A 20,489-nucleotide genomic window follows, 5' to 3' on the forward strand; every position below is an offset into this window, starting at 1 on the left:
ATCCCTGAAACCTTTGGTATTTTCAGTACATTTCAAGGTTGTTTAAATGTTAATTTCTAACTATAACGTCCCTGAAACCTATGTTTTTTTCAGTGAATTTCAAAGGTTTTTTAAATGCTAATTTCTAACTATAATGGACCTGAAACCTATGGTTTTTTCAGTGAATTTCTAAGGTTTTTCAAATACTAATTTGTAAATGTAATATTTATACAACCTTTTATGTTTTTCTGAAAATTGTAAGTTAAATAAAAAAGATATTTTCTAACTGTAATATTCTATAATTATTTTCTTTTTTTAAATTTTAATTTAATTATGTAATGTCCTATGTTTTTTAAAATATATGTGTTATTTTTTCAAAAAATATTGGAGTCGGGTCCCCATCATGCACCTATCACGGTGGGTGCTCGAATTAAAGCCACCATATTGGAAAAGTCAAGAAGGAGCCACGTTTGATTTGCGACGGGTGCGTGGCCCCGTGTAACGTCATATGCGTATGGGATCGCGTCATGTTCGCGATTGGTATGTGACGGGTGCGCGGTGCATGACCCCGCGTGACGTCCTATAAATGCCGGGTCGCACAAGGTGCGCGACTCCCATAAAAAAAATGTATGTTAAATATGTTTTAAAACTATATGTATATAACTTTAATGTACATATCAGAACAAGAGATCATCTAAAGTATTTATAAAAATAATATGTTTGTACTCGAAATAAACATATATTATTGGTAAGTATATTTTCGCGATGTCGCGCTGGGTGTGTGCTGGTTGTGCGCTGGGTGCGCAACTCCCATGTGACTTTGAAAGGTTTTCCATTCTAGAACTTTGAGGACCCCACCCTCTTTAGTCATTCTCTCAGCTGCATCAGAGGAGAGACACCTGTTGTGTTTTTGGGAGCAAAATTGTGTTTTTTTGGTGTTTACTGAGAAACTTGTACAATGGCTTCTTCTACACTAGCAATAGGCCTTCCATCAGATGATGAAGATTTGGTTCCATCTCCCAAAAAAGACCTGAGTCTATTGTATGGAATTTTTTTACAATTCCGGAGGGAGAAAGAAAAGTGAATGCGAGGAAGGTGAGCTGCAGGCTGTGTCCCAGAGTTCTGCCAAGAGGCAGTGACAAGAAGTACACCTGTGGGACGTCCAGTATGTATAAACATCTTCAGACTATACATCCGAGACAGCTTGCACAAGAACAAATGTGACGTGCTCAAGAGGCCTCACAAACTGACCAGGGAGCTGTCCCAGCACATCTGGAGGCTCAACCTCTTCGTCTCGTGGACAAGATATCTGCAGAGAGTTTGCAAACCTGAAACAGCATTGTATAAAATGCAATGCCATTTTATGCTGTGGGGAGCAGTCAGTTGACGGTGTATGTGCAGCAAGCAGAAATCAACGCTGCTAAAAAAAGAATTTCAGTTGGTATGATGATTTCTAAATTCCAAAAGTTCGATGTTTTGTCTGTTTATTTTTTTTGTTTTTGAAAAAACACCCAAAAAATCACAAAATAGTTCAAAGACACAAAAAAAATGTAAAAGAAAAAAACAGTTCTCTTCAGAACAACCTTATTTGGTTAAAAAATAGAACTAACTGCATGCTAATATCTGGGTGATTGCTAGAGTACATGTGTAGAGAATGATTGATTCTAAAAGTGCATGAGTAGTAAGAGGGACTTGGCTGGACTGCATGAGTTATGTACAGGTAATTGTAGGTCTACATGTGTTAGTGTCTGTGTTATTAAAGGAGTTCATGGGTACTGACTGGATGATTACACTACTCCAAGGAGAGTGCATGGTGATTTTATAAGTGCTTTGGTTTTGGCAGAGTGATTGGATAAATACATGGGAGTGTCTGAGTAACTGCAGGAGTGCATTAGTAGTAACAGACAGATTAGTAAACTATATAGGTAGCAGTCAAACACATGTAGAAGTGCAGGAATAAGTGATTGAGTAATTGCATGAGAACATGGCTACTGACTGGATGATTACAGTACTGCAATGTGAGTGCATGGTGAATTTATAAGTGCTTGCGTTTTGGCAGAGTGATTGCATAAGGACATGGGCCTGGCAGGGTGATTGGAAGAGTGCATACATAGTAACAGGGAGATTACTAAACTGTATAGATAGCAATCAAATAACTGCAGCAGTAGATATCAACGTGTTTTAAATAATTTTTGCAGTTATTTTTTATAATTTAAATTTTGAAAACTTTCAAAGTTTAGAATTTGGCTCTTTAAAAGAGAAGAAAAAATACCCTTATAACATAATATTATATTATTAAGAACACAAGATAATTTTACCACTATATAACCTATTCAGTTTCTCTTTTTTAGTGTTTTCAGAATCTATTGAATTTCACCATAGACAGTGATTTGAATGTTACTCATCATATAATAGTAAGCAAAAAAATCCAATCAATGTGATTGTTAAAAAAAAGCAAATGTGTGTCCAAAGTATTTTCAACAAAGTCAACTATCACTTCACATTTCCTAAAATAAACATCCTCAATAACATTGCATATAATACAATTATCAAATATTTTAAATGATCCTTCCTAAGAGAATTTTCTAAATACAATATCAAAGAACGGAAACAATAATTCAAACAGCAATTCTTGATTAATTCACCAAAGTCTAAAACATTTGCACTGAGAATATCCAAAATTAGCTCCTTCATTCATATCGATATCGTTTCCACTACGTCGAAAGATATTACCTGGCTTCTTGTAATCCAGCAGTAGACCTTCTATCTGATGAGAAAGATTTTGTTTCACCTCCAAAAAAAAACACGAAGTCTATTGATTGGAAAGTGTTTATAATTCCGGAGGTAGAAACAAAAGTAAATTCAAGGAAGGTGAGTTGCACACTGTGTCCCAAAGTTTTCTCAAGTGGCAGCGAGAAAAAGTAGTCATGCCGCACTTCTAGTATGTATAAACATCTGCAGACTATACATCCCAGACAACTTGCAAGAGAATAACTGCTACGAGCTAAAGAGGCCACACCACAAACTGACCGGGGAGGTGGTCCCAGTACTTCTGGAGGCTCAACATCCGCATCTAGCAGTCCGGATATTTGTACAGAGTTTGCAATACTCAAACAGCATTATATAAAATGCAATACCATTTTATGATGTAGAGAACAATCAGTTGACGCTGTATGTTTAGCAGCAAGAAATCCTCGCTGCTAATTTATTTTTTCAGTTGGAATGATATTTTGATGCTGTACAAAAAAGAAAACAAAAACAGTTCCCTTCAAAACTACCTTATTTGGTTAAAAAAGAGAAAGAACTGCTTGCAAACATCTGGGTCATTGCTAGAGTACATGTGTAGAGCATGATTAATTCTAAGAGTGCATGCGTAGTGATAGCAAGTGGCTGAACTGGATTACTAATGCACAGGTAATTGTAAGTCTCCTTCTGTTACTGCCTGTGTTATTGTAGGAGTACATGGGTATTGGCTGGATGATTACACTACTGCAAGGAGAGTGTAGTGTGATTTTATAAGTGATTACGTTTTGGCAGAGTGATTGGATTAGGACATGGTACTGGCTGGGTAATTAAAGGAGAACATAGGTAGTAACATGCAGATCACTTAAGTGTATAGATAGCACTCAAAGGATTGAAAAAGTGCAAGATTATTTAGTGCCTGGGTAAGTGCATGAGTACATAAGTACTAACTGGATGATTGGAGTATTGCAATGTGAGTGCATGGTGATTTTATAAATGGTTCAATTTTGGCAGAGTGATTGGATAAGTATATGGGACTGACTGAGTAACTGAAGGAGTGGGTTGGTACTAACAGGGCGATTAGTACACTGTATAGGTAGAAGTCAAAAGAATGTAGAAGTACTGGAATAATTGCCTGGGTAATTGCATGAGTACATGAGTACTGACTGGATGATTAGAGTACTGCAATGTAAGTGCATGGTGAATTTATAAGTGTTTGGATTTTGTCGCAGTGATTAGATAAGGACATTGTACTGGCTGGATGATTGAAGGAGTGCACAGAGAGAGACAGTGTAATTCCTGGCCTTCATGGGTACTACTTGGGTAATTGGAGGAGTGAATCAGTACTGTGTAGGTGGTTAGGGGACTGCATGGATAGTGCACATTTGATTGCAACTCTGCATGTCTTAATGCCTGAGTCATTGTACAAGTACATCGATAGTGACTGGATATTTAAAGTGCTGCAAGTTCACAGCATAAGGAATTTATAAGTGCTTTGGTTTTGGCGCAGTGAATAGATAAGGACATTGTACTGGCAGGATGATTGGGGGAATGCACAGAGAGTGACAATGTGATTCCTGGACTTCATGGTTACTACCTGGGTAATTGTAAGAGTGAATCAGTACTGTGTAGGTGTTTAGGGGACTGCATGGTCAGTGCACATTTCATTGTAGCACTGCATGTCTTAATGCCTCAGTCATTATACAAATACATGGATAGTTGATAGCATGGTGAATTTATAAGTGCTTGGTTTTTGGCGCAGTGATTAGATAAGGACATGGTACTGGCAGGATGATTGGAGGAATGCACAGAGAGTGACAGTGTGATTCCTAGACTTCATGGTTACTACCTGAGAATTGGAGGAGTGAATCATTACTGTGTAGGTGTTATGGGGACTGCATAGATAGGGCACTGTTCATTGTAGCACTACATCTCTTAATGCCTCAGTCATTATACAAGTACATGGATACTTGACAGCATGGTCAATTTATAAGTGCTTGGGTTTTGCAGCAGTGATTAGATAAGGACATGGTACTGGCTGGAGGATTGGAGGATGCCACAGAGAGTCACAGTGTTACTCCTGGACTTCATGGGTACTATCTGGGTAAATGGAGGAGTGAATCAGTACTGTGTAGGTTATGTGTTATGTTATGAAATTAGTAAAGCGCACAGCTGCCCCAGCAAAGGGGCTTCCCGGCGCTAATCCTGAGTAAAGCAAAACTGAGAACAGAAAGGACACAATTATTTTAAGGGAATAGATGGGTCTTAATGGCTTTCCTGAATTGATACAGCTCATTTATTTCTCGAATATGGACTGGTAGAGTGTTCCATAACTTTGCTGCTAAAAAGCGGAAGGAATGTCCACCGGCTCTGCTTCGCTTGAACCGGGGGATCTCAACCAGATTCTGGCCAGCTGAACGTAGGGACCACGTAGGCACATACATCTTCAGCAAAGGCCTTAGCGTTTTAGCGTTAGTCTGTTTTAAGATTTTAAATGAAATACACAAGACCTTAAACTGTATCCGCTGGGCTACTGGAAGCCAGTGGAGTTTCTGAATAGTTTTGGAGGTAGAACTGAAACGAGGCAGGCCTATTAAGGCTCTAGCAGCCGCATTTTGAATGCGTTGCAGACGGGCAATTTCCGCTTTATTGGTACCAAGAAGCAGAGAGGAGGCATAGTCCAATCTGGATAGCACCGTAGATTGAACAATTAGTTGTCTGGTAGCAGGGTCAAAAAATTTCAAAACTGCTTTCAAACTACGTAGTATGCCGAAGCAAGTAGCGGCAACTTTTTTTGTATGGGTGCTAAAACTTAATGCTGAATTGAGGTTCTGAAAATCTGGATTCGTGTGATTATTCTGGACTCGAGAATTAAAACTTCGTCGAAACATGACGAATTTGGTATCAATAGACCGAGAATGACGAGTACATCATGTACATATATTTTCAGCATATTCGAGTGACGATTTCACCTCGAAATCGTCATTTACATTCTGAACCCTTGGCTTCCATTTATGTGTTGCCCTTTACATAGGCCTTAATCCAGCTGAATTCGATTCCACAAGGACACATACTCCTTAATCGACTTTTCCATGACCGGTACAAGTTGGAACCATTGCCCCAGGCCGAACTCGTTAAGTCAGTTCCCCTCCCAGTGGCCGAGCAAGATAGCATCTAGGCTCAACAAACCATGAAACCATTTCAGCGCGCACACCTGCCATATCTCGCTCACATCTATCGCCACTCTTTTGCTTCACTTACTTTATGGTGGGGAGGTGCCCGTTTTTATTAGGGGTCCAGTGATATCTGATGAAATGTTGGGCCTTGCCAAATGATTTGTTGTAGGCAGCACGAAGTGAAATATGGACATGTCATCATGACTCTGCTTTCTCTTTGTATTAGAAATATGTTAACGATTTACTTTACAACCAAGAATGTTTTGCCTGAAGCCTAAAATTGTGTATAAGAAGAGAAGCCTGACTTTGTAAAGGCGTGCAGTCTCCTGAGAATATACCCGTGTTGTACTTCTAGGACACTTGTTACCTTGGTTGCAGCCAATAAACTAATCTTTGACTTCACCTAGAAGACTCTGAGTTTCTGTGGTCTGGATCAGGAAGAACCCGAGGTCTCTGGGTGTGTATTCCCTGACACCGCTGGGTTACAGGTGTCTGTGCCGGTTCTTAAAAACCCAGTACCTCAGCATCTAACCATACTCCCAGATTCTTTACTTCTGGCTTGGGTGTAGGAGCTTTCCCCAGAGTAGAAGGCCACCAGTGGTCTCCCCATAGTTCCGAGTTTCTACCCACCAATAACACCTCCGTCTTGGCGGCATTAAGTTGTAGACAATTGGCTGTCATCCACTCTGCTACAGCAGCCAGGCCTGCTTTAAATTTGAGATGGTCCATAGCAGTACCTTCCGATAGGGCAACCACTAGCTGGGTGTCGTCAGCGTACGACACGATGTTAAGGTCCCACGCTTTGGCGACAGCAGCCAACGGCTGAACATACAAATTGAACAGGGTGGGGCTTAATGCCGAGCCCTGAGGAACCCCCTGCTCAATGGAGTGCGCCCTAGAGAGGAAGGGAGGAGTGGAAACACAAAATGATCTGTTGGTCAGGAAAGACCTAAACCATGCAGGAGCCATATCTGTGATCCCTGCCTCTTCAAGCCGGCAGAGCAGGATCTGGTGGGAGACAGTGTCAAACGCGGCACTGAGATCCAGTAGGATCAGTGCCGCCGTTTGACCCTGGTCAAGAGATGCCCGAAGATGCTCCGTCATAGCCAGGAGTGCCGTCTCCGTGCTATGACCGGCACGAAACCCGTGCTGAGTTTCATCCAGAGTGTCATTGGAGTTTAAAACATTGGTAAGGATGGAATTTACATGGGCCTCAGCAATCTTAGTGGCCCAGGGAAGCAACGATATAAGTGGTTGGAGGACTGCATGGATAGTGCACAGTTCATTGTAGCACTGCATGTCTTAATGCCTCAGTCATTATACAAGTACATGGATAGTTGACAGCATGGTGAATTTATAAGTACTTGAGTTTTGGCGCATTGCTTAGATAAGGACATGGTATAGTCTGGAGGATTCCACTGAGAGTGACAGTGTGATTCCTGCACTTTATGGGTACTACCTGAGTAATTGGAGGAGTGAATCAGTACTGTGTAGGTGTTTTGGGGACTGCATGGATAGTGCACATGTCATTGTAGCACTACAAGTCTTAATGTCTCAGTCATTATACAAATACATGGATAGTTGACAGCATGGTGAATTTATAAGTGCTTGGGTTTTGGCACAGTGATTAGATAAGGACATGGTACTGGCTGGATGACTGGAGGAGTGCACAGAGAGTAACAGTGTGATTCCTGCTCTTCATGGGTCCTACCTGGGTAATTGGGGGAGTGAATCAGTACTGTGTAGGTGGTTGGAGGACTGCATGGATAGTGCACATTTCATTGTAGCACTGCATGTCTTAATGCCTCAGTCATTATACAAGTACATGGATAGTAGACAGAATGGTGAATTTATAAGTGCTTGGGTTTTGGGGCAGTGGTTAGATAAGGACATGGTACTGGCTGGATGATTGGAGGAGTGCACAGTGAGTGACACTGTGATTCCTGGGCTTCATGGTTAGTACCCGAGTAATTGGAGGAATTAATTGGTAATGTGTAGGTGTTAAGGGGACTGCATGGATATCTCACATTTCATTGTAGCACTGCATGTCTTCATGCCTCAGTTACTATACAAGTACATGGAAAGTTGACAGAATGGTGAATTTATAAGTGCTTGGGTTTTGGTGCAGTGATTAGATAAGGACATGGTACCGGCTGGATGATTGAAGGAGTGCACAGAGAGTGACAGTGTGATTCTTTCACTTCATGGGGACTACCTGGGTAATTGGAGGAGTGAATCAGTACTGTGTAGGTGTTTAGGGGACTGCGTGGATAGTGCACATTTCATTGTAGCACTGCATGTCTTAATGCCTCAGTCATTATACAAGTACATAGATAGTTGACCGCTTGGTGAATTTATAAGTACTTGAGTTTTGGCGCATTGCTTAGATAAGGACATGGTACTGGCTGGATGATTGGAGGATTCCACAGAGAGTGACAGTGTTATTCCTGGACTTAATGGGTACTACCTGGGTAAATGGAGGAGTGAATCAGTACTGTTTAGGTGGTTGGAGGACTGCATGGATAGGTCACATTTCATTGTAGCACTGCATGTCTTAATGCCTCAGTCATTATACAAGTACTTGGATAGTTGACAGCATAGTGAATTTATAAGTGCTTGGGTTTTGGCACAGTGATTAGATAAGGGCATTGTACTGGCAGGATGATTGGGGGAATGAACAGAGAGTGACAATGTGATTCCTGGACTTCATGGGTACTACCTGGGTAATTGGAAGAGTGAATCAGTACTGTGTAGGTGTTTAGGGGACTGCATGGTCAGTGCACATTTCATTGTAGCACTGCATGTCTTAATGCCTCAGTCATTATACAAATACATGGATAGTTGACAGCATGGTGAATGTATAAGTACTTGAGTTTTGGCGCATTGCTTAGATAAGGACATGGTACTGGCAGGATGATTGGAGGAATGCACAGAGTGTGACAGTGGGATTCCTAGACTTCATGGGTACTACATGGGTAATTGGAGGAGTGACTCAGTACTGTGTAGGTGGTTGGAGGACTGCATGGATAGTGCACATTTCATTGTAGCACTACATCTCTTAATGCCTCCGTCATTATACAAATACATGGATAGAGTACAGCATGGTGAATTTATTAGTGCTTGGGTTTTGCCACAGTGATTAGATAAGGACATGGGTCTGGCCGGATGAATGGAGGAGTGCACAGTGAGTGACAGTGTGATTCCTGGACTTCATGAGTAGTACCCGAATAATTGGAGGAGTGAATTAGTAATGTATAGGTGTTTAGGGGACTGCATGGATAGATCACATTTCATTGTAGCACCGCATGTCCTAATGCCCCAGTTATTATACAAGTACATATATAGTTGACAGCATGGTGAATTGATAAGTGCTTGGGTTTTGGCGCAGTGACTAGTTAAGGTCATGGTACTGGCTGAATGATTGGAGGAGTGCATAGAGACTGACAATGTGATTCCTGGACTTCATGGGTAGTACCGGAGTAATTGGATGAGTGAATTAGTAATGTATAGGTGTTTAAGGGACTGTATAGATAGTGCACTGTTCATTGTAGCACTGCATTTCTTAATGCCTCAGTCATTATACAAGTACATGGATACTTGACAGCATGGTGAATTTATAAGTGCTTGGGTTTTGGCGCAGTGATTAGATAAGGACATGGTACTGGCTGGATGATTGGAGGATTCCACAGAGAGTGACAGTGTTACTCCTGGACTTCATGGGTACTACCTGGGTAACTGGAGGAGTGAATCAGTACTGTGTAGGTGGTTGGAGGACTGCATGGATAGTGCACATTTCATTGTAGCACTGCATGTCTTAATGCCTCAGTCATTATACAAGTACTTGGATAGTTGACAGCATGGTGAATTTATAACTGCTTGGGTTTTGGCGCAGTAATTTGATAAGGACATGGTACTGGCTGGATGATTGAAGGAGTGCACAGAGAGTGACAGTGTGATTCCTTCACTCCATGGGTACTACCTGGGTAATTGGAGGAGTGAATCAGTACTGTGTAGGTGTTTAGGGGACTGCATAGATAGTGCACTGTTTATCGTAGCTCCATAGATAGTGCACTGTTAATTGTAGCACTGCATCTCTGCCTTAGTCAATATGCAAGTACATGGATAGTTGACAGCATGGTGAATTTATAAGAGCCTGGGATTTGGCACAGTGATTAGATAAGGACATTGTACTGGCTGGATAATTGGAGGAGTGCATAGTGAGTGACAGTATGATTCCTGGACTTCATGGGTAGTACCCGAGTAATTGGAGGAGTGAATTAGGAATGTGTAGGTGTTTAGGGGACTGCATGGATAGATCACATTTCATTGTAGCACTGCCTGTCTTAATGCCTCAGTCATTATACAAGTACTTGGATAGTTGACAGCTTGGTAAATTTGTAAGTGCTTGGGTTTTGGCACCATGATTAGATAAGGACATGGAACTGGACGGATAATTGGAGAAGTGCACAGAGAGTGACAGTGTGATTCCTGGACTTCATGGGTACTACCTGGGTAATTGGAGGAGTGAATCAGTACTGTATAGGTGGTAAGGGGACTGAATGGATAGTGCATGAGTCTTAGTTGCGCATGCATACTAATTGTGTGATTGGACAATATAGAATCAGTAAACCATTTCTCACGTACTTACACAATCACATATTCACCACTTTTGCACTCCTGTAATCAGTCAAGCACCTCTCAGTAATTCACTAACTATACATACAACTATATAAATACCATTTGAACACTTAAATGAGTCATTACATACTATCTAGTTTAGTAAATAACTACAACATAGCAGAAAGAGTAAAATGTGGTGGTTTACTTTTGAGCCTCATTTTGACCATTAAATCTAGAAATATGCAACATCATCAAACTATACCTCTCAACAGACTTAAGGAAGAAAACTTATAGAAAGCACCTTTCATGAGCATTTCTAAAACCACACTTTTATTATACAACTTCGGCATTATATCTAAAATAATGTGGAATAATTCAACTATACCTTAGCTCAAACTACAACAGAAAAAAATTAATTCAACTATACCTTAGCTCAAACTACAACAGAAAAAAATTTATAACACCTTATTTCACCATTCTATCTTAAAACATATAGCAACATTTAACTTCACCTTCTGTACAAACTAATAACAGAAACTTCATTATTAATACCTTACATGGTCATCTTTCAAACAGCACAGATATGCTACATTTTACCAAACTAACTTTAAATATCTAGTATCATTAAACTATACCTTTGTAGAAAGAAGAAGAAATGATGCCTAATAAACTACACCTTATATGAACATCTTTGAATATACACATTTGAAGTGCATGTTCAACCAACTATCAAAAAATAAGAAGCATCATTCAGCTATACCTTTGAACAGACTTAAAAATATATATATTGCTGTAGAAACAGTTTTTTAAACAAATCTCAAGTACAATAAAAATATCCCAAAATACATCTCTACATTTAATAATATGTTTCAAACAACACATTTTTAGAATCATGTCAAATCAGTTTTAAATAAACCTAAAAAATATATAACTCATCTTTTAAATAAATCTGTTGAATGAAAAATCTCACTCCGACAGGATTTTCTTTTACACTCAGAGAATATAGATCACCACACTCTCCAAGGTAAAACCAGTAATGGCAAGATTTCCCTCTATTTTGCCATACTAATACAAATAAGGAGCAAATCACATTGCTTCCCAGAGATTTTCAAAATGAAAAACCCATTCCATTGGTCATACATAATAACACTTTCCACCTGACTTCTTCTCCCTTTCTGCTTAAGGTCAGTTTCCATAGCAACAGCTCATGCAACATTCAGCTTCTGTCAGGTCAATAGTTCACCACAAAATGTTGCAAATAAGAACAGCAAGCGTGGTTGCTATTGTAAAACATGCCCTTATCCTTTATACTCTACCTTTCAAATATGTTTTACTAATCAATAAAGAACATGCTTTTTAAACAAACTTTAATGCACCCCATATTTGAATGTAGAATCTTCTTAAACAGCCAATCAGCTAATCAAATCTCTACTTTCTTAAACACAGCATTTTCTCCACCATTATAGATATCTCTCATTCTACCAACTGACTTAACAGCTACAGACATCTTTTCATTAGCTACAGCGATCCCTTCGAGATGCTTTCAGTGTTGGGCACAGTTATGTTTTCTGGTGCAAAAGGCATGCTGAAAGCAGAGGTATTGAGAAAGACCTAGCTTTGCAAAATGTAGACATTAAATAGATTGGACAGAGAGGATTAAAGTGGCACCAATTGATGCCTTTGGTTAAAACCTTTTTGCATTTCCAACCCCTTGACCTCATGATTGTGCACTGTGGTGGCAATGACCTAGGCACATTGACTGGGGTAGGTCAGGAAATGCTTATGAAGGACACCTTTGCAAAATTGATATTGATTTTACCCCAAACTTTGCATGCTCTAAGATATGCCAAAGACAGAAATGGAAGTGGTCCAATCAATTTTGTTCACAGATTGAGAAAGCTAGAAAAAATGTCAATAAAGCTGTTTCTGCTTACCTCAGAGACCATGGAATGGGCTCCATATACAACAACAATCTGTGTTTCGATATGGATGGCATCTACAGGAGTGATGGTGTACATTTTACAGATAAGGGAAACCAAGTCCTTCCCAACAACCCAAGGCTCTGCATCAGCACTTACACATAGCTACAAAAATCTCCCAATGAACACAAGGGCTCTTTTTAGAGCCACCCAGTAACCCAACATATAACTAATTTCCCCCCAAAATATCTCAACTCTTTTTGCTTGGAGTTGCACACCCAGTGTGACTTAGAGCCGCGCACCCATCGCGTTCACACCAGGGGGCCGCGCTGAGAACCGGACACCCCTAAGTGTTCACACCAGTGGGCTGCGCTGGGAGTCGCGCACTCCTCACATTCATACAAGAGGGCCGCGCTGAGTGCCGCGCACCCTTTCACGTTCACACCAGGGGTCCACGCTGGGAGCCTCACACCCCTCGTGTTCGCACTTGGGGGTCGCACTGGGAACCGCGCACCCCTCCGCGTTCACACCAGGGGGCCGCACTGCGGTGTGCTAGGGTTGCGACTCCAATTTTTCTTTTTTTAAACCGTCCACTTTCATAAATTTACATTTGCCCCAGGGACCCCATCCCCCGGGGCCTGGCCTGTACGTTGGGGACCGTAGGGGAGCCCCAATGCCCCCACGGTCCCGCCAGCTCCCCGCCTCCTGCAGGAGCCGACATTGTTTTTCCACAGTGTAAGCTGCTTACAGGCAGCTCCCAGTGTGGAAAAGCAATAGGCTTTGGATTTTGGAAGTGTGAGCAGGTTTCCTGCTCTTGCTTCCAAAATCCAAAGCACGTTTGCTATGGCAGGGTGGGAGCCGCACGACTCCCACCCTGCAATAGCAAACAGCAGTGTCCTGGAGGTGGGCACTCCAGGACACTGCAGGAGCTGGCCCTGGGGGGTGGCGGTCCCCAAGGCCATTGAGGGCTCCAGGAGGGGGGAAGCGCTGCCCTCCCAACTAGTGCAAAGCCCCAAGGAGGTGGTGGTCCCCGGGGCTCAGGGGTCCTTAACGGACCCCGCTTTTACATAATTAGTGCCCCGGGGAGGTGGCGGTCCCTGGGGTGTGTGAGGGGTCCAGCCCCCCACACCCTTTTAATTAATTAAAAAAGAATGGCGGTACCCGTGGCTGTGGGCGGGCCGTCTGCCACCACACAAATATTTGAGAAAAGCCCCAGGAGGTGGCAGTCCCCGGGGTTTGGGGGGCCCTTGGAGGCCCCCTCACAAATGACTCAAGCCCCGGGGTGGTGGTCCCCAGGGCTGCGGGGGCCCCCACTAATATTTTTGGGAAATGCCCCCGGGACCTGGCCCAACAGCGGGCCTCAATTAAATCAAGCGCGGGAGGCCGTGCTTTATTTTTTTTTTACATTTCGGCAGGATTCGCGAACCCAGCGTTCATTTTGCCACTTTTTTTTTTAATGATTTTTTGGACTGGGGGTCCTTGTGGGACCCCCTAAACAGACAGACAGGGTCAGGGTGCTTCTACCCTGCCCCCTTTTCTTGTTTTCCAACTTTGTTTTACTCTTTTCTTATGACTCAGTTCTACCGAGTCACAAGATGGCTGCCAACACTTCCTGGTTTGGAGTGTTGGCAGCCAATCGGAGTGAAGCTCATGCTCGGGACGGGTCGTGACTCCACCACGTCCCTAGATATCGAAACTTTTACTTTTTCAAATTTCTCAGAACTACTGAACAGATTTACACCATTTAAAAAAAAAAGGTCTCTTTCTGAACCAAGCTCTACCTTTTTGCCAAATTTGGTGTCATTCCGTTCAGCACGTCGGGCTGCAGCTGTGTCTTAAGTTTCCTAAGGAAAATTACTTGGGGAAAACACGTTTTGGGACCCCCTTTTTTCACGAAACTTTCCAAGACAGGAGCTGACCAGATCGGGCCACTAGTTTTGAAAATTTCGCGAAGATTTCTCAACCAGTGCCAAAGATATTGAGAAAACAAAAAACGCTCTTCCCACGGAAACTAGGTCCTAACTATAACTACCTACTGGCGACTACCAGTAGGTAATATATATATATATATATATATATATATATATATATATATATATATATATATATATATATATATATATATTACCTACTGGCGGTCGCCAGTAGGTATATATAGTTAGGATTTTTTCCCTATGGGTTTTTTGAAAATTCTATGTCTAATAACTTTGGCGTTTGTGGACGGAATTGGCTGAAATTTTCTGGAAAATTTAACATTTTGTTTCTGAGCAGCCCTTGAAAATTTGGGGGGTGTTCGTCAAGGGGGGGCCGAGAAAAAAGGGGGGTCCCAAAACGTGTTTTTAACATTGAGTTTTCCATAGGGCGGTTGGCCTCACTTTTAGCCCGAACGGCTGAATGGATTTGCACGAAACTTGGCAAAATTGTAGGGACTGGTAGCCCGATGTGCCTTTTGTAGGTCTCAATATATGTGCTCCAGTGGATTTTGAGAAATTAACGTTTAAAAAAAGATATATATCTGTAACAGCGGACCGGGCAGCTCCCCGGTTCGCGGACCGGGGCGCGTACCAGAACTTCGCGTAGCGAAGCTGATTGGCTCTCCGGTGTCTGTCAACATTCTAAACAGTCCGGAGCGGCCGCCATCTTGTCTCTCGGTAGGATTGAGAGACAAGAGGAGGCCAAAACAAAGGTGGAAATAACCATAAGGGGGCCTAGTAGATCCTCCCTGACCCCCTAGGTTTAATGTGGAGGCTTTAAAAGGGCCCCGCGGGGCAAAAAAAAATAAAAAAAAATTTTTGTTTTTTTGCGTGGGTAGCGCCCGGTCCGCGAACCGGGAAGCGTTCTGGGCAGCGTACTACAATGAAAAATGAATGAGAGACTTTTCAAATGCAGTATGTTAATTGATTGTTGGTTTTGTTGATTATTTTTTATTTTCTTTATTTTTTAAGCATTTTTTTTTATTGTGATTGTGTTTCATAATTTATTAAACTTTCTAACATTTCATTGTCAGAAATTTCATAATTATCATGGAATATACATTGTAGTCTCTGAGGGTGTAAAATGTCCTCATTTGCAAGGAGGTTATCTACTGCTTGTACACATTGCAGTAGTTCATTGTCCCAAGTTTCATCGAAAAATTCAATGTCAATTTGATCAATTGTATCAATCAATTCTTGGCTGCTCTCTTGCAGGTCCATTTCAAAAGAAACTTGGTTTTCGCCTTCCATTTTGCCTGAAATTTGGATTAAAAAAATATATATTAGTAGAGATAGGGCAATGTTGGGAATAATTTTAGATAGGCATTTTTTATCAGTGAATTTATCTTTGGGCAGTGTATAGTATCAGAGTGGAAGTAGGAATATAAAAAAGTGTATGTGATTTAACGTAAGTAAATTCATAATTATACAAGAGAAGCCTAACTCCATCCATAACTATAACAGAGAAGTCTCTCTAAATCTATAACTACTACAGAGGGATAGTATATATCTATCAGAAAAAGTTTACCATATTAACTTATAGTGCACAATATACTTCAGTTTTAAAAATAAAAACTTACCTTTAGAAAGAAGTTGAAGGAATTAGTGAAAATACTATTGAAATGTACAGCAAGAAGTAGTAGTCAAAATGGCTGTGTTTTCTTCTCTTCCTTTATATATATTCAGGTATATAACCAATGAAATGTCAGGTAAAAAAAGTAGAAAATGAAAGTAACATTTTCATTGGTTGTCAATTCCAACACTTCAGATGTGTTTTGTGAAGTAATTTACCTCAGGGTATTTAGAGAGGTCTACAGGCTAAATGACTAAATGGAATTCCAATCAAATTTGTGAAAATGGTAGGGATTGGTATGTAGTATGAGCTAATCTATATTTGGTGAAATTGTCTCCAGTGGCTTTTCTGTGAACTACTTTCCCACCTTTTTTGATGGTGCGCTTCCCAGAGAGCAACCCGGTACGCGAACCGTTGAGCGCCCCGGTTCGCAAACCTTAAGCGTTCCGGGAGTCCACCATTTTGTGTTTCGGTCGAATTAAGATACAAGATGGAGGGCAAATAATGTTCAGAATGGGTAGAAGGGGGCACGGTAGAGTTATCTTGACCCCCTAGGTTTTCTGAGGAGGCTTATATGTGCGAAAAAAAAACATTTAAAAAAAATAATTCGCGAGGTTAGCTCCCGGTTCGCGTACCGGGTAGCGCCCCAGGGAGCGTACTTTGTTGAAAATTAGTGAAAAATGTTAGAGTAAAATAATAATTGTGAGTGATTAGATGTAGGGTAGCTCTGAGAAGAGCTTTTGGGTTTATGGTACATTTAGGTACTTATAAGTAGGTACCAATGCACATTCTTAAATTCAGAGTGAAAATTCTGTTGCCCTCATCTGAGAAGTGAACTCCATCTCCTCTGTAGATATCTTGCATGTAGTAACGCAAGTTATTGTTGTACAGGGAGCCCATTCCATGGTCTCTCATTTAAGCTGAAACAGATTTGTTTACATGCTTCCTCGACTTCTCAATTTGTGGACAAAATTGGTTTGACCACCTCCATTTCTGTCTTTGGCATATATTTGAATATACCAAGGCAGTCTGAGGAAAAAGTGCCATTAATTGCTCAAAGGTGTCCTTTAAAAGCATTTCCAGACCTACACCAGTCAAAGTGCCCAAGTCATTACCTCCACAGTGCACAATTAACAGGTCAGGTTTGGGCAAATGCATAAAGGTTTTCACCAATGGTATCAATTGGTGACATTTTAATCCTCTGTGGCCAAACCACTTAATTTCCACATCTTGTAAATTGAGGTTAGGTAATTTCCTGTTTTCAACGTACCTTTGAGCCCAGTGAATATAACTATGTCCAACAATCCAGACAGAAAACATGGTGAGAGAAGGTTCTCCTGCAGTCAGATGAAGTGTGGCAATGAAATGGCAGTTGAAAAAATGAGTTTAAAATGAAAAAAACTGTGGAGTTTCTGTGTTCATGAAGCAGTAACAGTGATTGGTGGATTTTGATTGCTGAAAACAGAAAGTTAGGGTGCACGGATGTGTTCTTTGAAAGATGTATTTTGAATGATCAATAAAAAATCATTAAATGAAAGAATGCACTGGATATGCAGGTGCACTGAGAGTTCAGAGTTCAATTGCAACATTGTTGTGTGAACTTGCAAACACCAGAAGTCTTCCAAGAGGTGGTTGCCATGCAGAAAAGGCAGAAAGGGCAGAGGGGGGAAGGGTTTTCATTTGAAAAAAAGTGAGGGAAGAGTTTTGATTGGGTGACATGAGAGATATGTGTGAAGAATTACAGCATTTCTGTGCTTTTGATAGCTGCAGACTCTGGAGTGCATACCTTTTGCTCTGCTGAAGACAAATTGGTGTGTTTCTGAGACTGTTTTCAAACTCAAAGTATTTGCTAAGGTGAGAAAATATTTCTTTAATTTAGATAGAGAATAGTGTGCTTTAAGGAGAAAATTATGAATTATGTGGCGCAAATTGCTTGTAAATATGCTCCCACATGTGCATGGAAAATTTAGATTTTGAATGTTTGTGTTACATAGCCATGTTAAAAGTGATACAAACATGCTGCAAAGGCAATCAAAAAACGCTTTTATGTGTCTTAAGGACATTTTAAGTAATTTTCCCATGTGCAGTGTTTTGAAATTATGATTTGAAAATCGTTTTTGGGGAAAAGGAATTGTTTTTAAATTTATGACAAGGACATAATGGTGTATGCTTCTTTATACGGCAATTGACTGTCCCTGATGTTATTTTTCCCATTTTAATGTAAGACCTTTCTCTGTGGCGCAAGTTGCTTGTAAATATGCTCCGACCTGTGCATGGGAAATTTAGATTTTAAATGTTTGTGTTACATAGCCATGTTAAAAGTGACCCAACCATGCTGGAAAGGCAATAAAAAAACACTTTCATGTGTCTTAAGGACATTTTAAGTAATTTCCCTGTGGGCAGTGTTTTCAAATTATGAATTGAAAATCGTTTTTGAGGTAAAGGAATGTTGTTAAAATTTATGTGCGCCATATGCCCCCAAATTTCGTTTTCAGGGGTGCAGCAGGGTGTTCTTGAGACACCCCTGCACCTTTGGAAAAATTCCTAATTTGCGATAAGCTAATTGCTAATCGCAAATTGCACCTTCATTCCTATGGGCCTCCTGCTCCATGGAAATGAATGGGTAATTTGCAATTAGCAATTTGCTCATCGCAAATTAGGAATGGTAAAGAATCGCTATTTATTCCTTAAAATTCGCTATTTTGGAAATGCAAAATAGTTATATGATACATATGGCGGTTGATGTCTAACAAGATAAGAAGCTTAGGGATACATTTATGATGACTGGCGCAATGAAGTGGACATCACTTACTTCATTGGTAGAGCTTTACATGTATTATGTCCTCTGTATTCTTCATCAAGCGTAACTTTAATCTGCAATCCTGAGTAGGCCTCACCTTAAACAAACCTCTGGCTAGGCCACACCTTATCGTCATCCTGAATTAATCATTTAAAATGCTAGGGACAGATTTATGATAGGTGTATGCCTCTTTTGCGCCACTTACAAAACACTGTCCACGGGGAAATGACTTAAAATGTCCTTAAGACACATGAATGTGTTTTTTTAAAGCGTTTGCAATTTTTTGGGGTGACTTTTAACATGGCTATGTGACTCAAACAGTCAAAATCTAAATTCACCATGCACAGGTGGGAGCATATTTACAAGGAATGTGCTCTATGGGGAAAGGTCTTATAATGTAATATGGGAAAAATGACATCAGAGACACTGAAATGCCTTATAGAGAAGCATACACCATTATGTCCTTGTCATAAATTTGCAAACCATTACTTTTCCCCAAAAACGATTTTCAAATCATAATTTGAAAACACTGCACATGTGGAAATTACTTAAAATGTCCTTAATTCAAAATTTGCTATTCCTTATTTTGCGATTGCACTGAAGGATTTGCAAATTTTGCGATTCCTTAAATGCAATGTATCAAACAAAAAATATGTAAAAAATGATATTAAGGATTTGGAAACTACCACCAATTTCTAGTTTGTGGTAATTTGCGAATTCTTTTCAAAAAGCATTTTTTTCCAAAAAACAAAAGGTGCCATATGACGCCTATACATGTCCTTAGGGCATGTATGTGTGCCATATGCCCCCAAATTTCTTTTTCAGGGGTGTAGCAGGGTGTTCTTGAGATACCCCTGCACGCTTGAAAAAATTCCTATTTTGTGATGAGCTAATTGCTAATCGCAAATTGCAACCTTCATTCCTATGAGCCTCCTAGCCCATGGAAATGAATGGGTAACTTGCAATTAGCAATTTGCTCATTGCAAATTAGGAATGGTAAAGAATTGCTATTTATTCCTTAAAATTTGCTATTTAGGAAATGCAAAATAGTTTGATGGTACATATGGTGGTTCATCTGTAACAAGATAAGAAGCTTAGGGATACATTTATGATGACTGGCGCAATAAAGTGGACATTACTTACTTCATTGGTAGGCCTTTACATGTATTATCTCCTCTGTATTCTTCATCAAGCGTAACTTTAATCTGCAATCCTGAGTAGGCCTCACCTTAAACAAACCTTTGGATAGGCCACACCTTATTGTCATCCTGGATTAATCATTTAAAATGCTAGGGACAGATTTATGATAGGTGTATGCCTCTTTTGTGCCACTGTGCGTCACTTTTATGATGCAGCGGTGGTGCTAATTTGCAATTAGCAATTTGCTCATTGCAAATTAGGAATGGTAAAGAATTGCTATTTATTCCTTAAAATTTGCTATTTAGGAAATGCAAAATAGTTTGATGGTACATATGGTGGTTCATCTGTAACAAGATAAGAAGCTTAGGGATACATTTATGATGACTGGCGCAATAAAGTGCACATTACTTACTTCATTGGTAGGCCTTTACATGTATTATCTCCTCTGTATTCTTCATCAAGCGTAACTTTAAACTGCAATCCTGAGTAGGCCTCACCTTAAACAAACCTCTGGATAGGCCACACCTTATCGTCATCCTGGATTAATCATTTAAAATGCTAGGGACA

At 40.5% G+C, this 20,489-nt stretch overlaps 1 protein-coding gene across 4 annotated transcripts in view; it reads left to right on the top strand.

Moving 5' to 3' along the window:
• Window positions 1-20,489, top strand: part of SCUBE1 (signal peptide, CUB domain and EGF like domain containing 1) — a 2,199,864-nt gene that overhangs the window by 68,536 nt on the left and 2,110,839 nt on the right. The gene's annotated exons all lie outside the window — the stretch shown is intronic.

Source organism: Lissotriton helveticus, chromosome 1_1 (assembly GCF_964261635.1).
Source record: "Lissotriton helveticus chromosome 1_1, aLisHel1.1, whole genome shotgun sequence".
Taxonomy (NCBI): Eukaryota; Metazoa; Chordata; class Amphibia; order Caudata; family Salamandridae; genus Lissotriton; species Lissotriton helveticus.